Below are 969 nucleotides of genomic sequence, written 5' to 3' on the forward strand. Positions count from 1 at the left end.
ATCCACTTCCGGGGCCCACTTGGTGTATGCTTGGGCTGAGCTTGATCAATCCACGAGCTGAGGCTTCTCTTGGAGTTGAACTCCGAGTTATGACGTGTTTTGGGCGTTCAACTCCGGATCATGACGTTTTTCTGGCGTTTAACTCCAGACAGCAGCATGTACTTGGCGTTCAACGCCAAGTTATGTCGTCAATTTCCGAATGAAGTATGGACTATTATATATTGCTAGAAAGCCCTGGATGTCTACTTTCCAACGCCATTGAGAGCGAGCCATTTAGAGTTCTGTAGCTCCAGAAAATCTATTTTGAGTGCAGGGAGGTCAGAATCCAACAGCATCAGCAGTCCTTTTGTCAGCCTTTTTCAGAGTTTTGCTCAAATCCCTCAATTTCAGCCAGAAATTACCTGAAATCACAGAAAAGCACACAAACTCATAGTAAAGTCCAGAAATGTGAATTTAACATAAAAACTAATGAAAACATCCCTAAAAGTAGCTTGAACTTCTAAAAACTACCTAAAAACAATGCCAAAAAGCGTATAAATTATCCGCTCATCAGCTATCCAAAGACATCTTGGACAGTTCAGACAGACCATCATAGAAAATACCTATGATGCTCCATTCAGAAAGCATGTCAGAAGGACATTTTCTGATTAATTGTTTGTATCTTTCCCAAGCTTCATAGAGGGATTCTCCTTCCTTCTGTCTGAAGGTTTGGACTTCCACTCTAAGCTTACTCAATTTTTGAGGTGGAAAGAACTTTGCCAAGAAGGCATTGACTAGCTTTTCCCAAGAGTTCAGGCTGTCTTTAGGTTGTAAGTCCAACCATATTCTAGCTCTGTCCCTTACAGCAAAAGGGAATAGCATAAGTCTGTAGACCTCAGGGTCAACCCCATTGGTCTTGACAGTGTCACAGATTTGCAAGAATTCAGCTAAAAACTGATGAGGATCTTCCAATGGAAGTCCATGGAACTT

At 41.7% G+C, this 969-nt stretch overlaps 1 non-coding gene across 1 annotated transcript; it reads left to right on the forward strand.

The window, feature by feature from the left end:
• Positions 1-621: 621 nt before the first annotated feature.
• Positions 622-729, forward strand: LOC130963950 (small nucleolar RNA R71). Its single transcript, XR_009080065.1, has one exon. It is a non-coding gene; the product is annotated as a small nucleolar RNA R71 (small nucleolar RNA).
• The last annotated feature ends 240 nt before the right edge of the window (positions 730-969 follow it).

The sequence above is a fragment of the Arachis stenosperma genome, chromosome 2 (assembly GCF_014773155.1).
Source record: "Arachis stenosperma cultivar V10309 chromosome 2, arast.V10309.gnm1.PFL2, whole genome shotgun sequence".
NCBI lineage: Eukaryota > Viridiplantae > Streptophyta > Magnoliopsida > Fabales > Fabaceae > Arachis > Arachis stenosperma.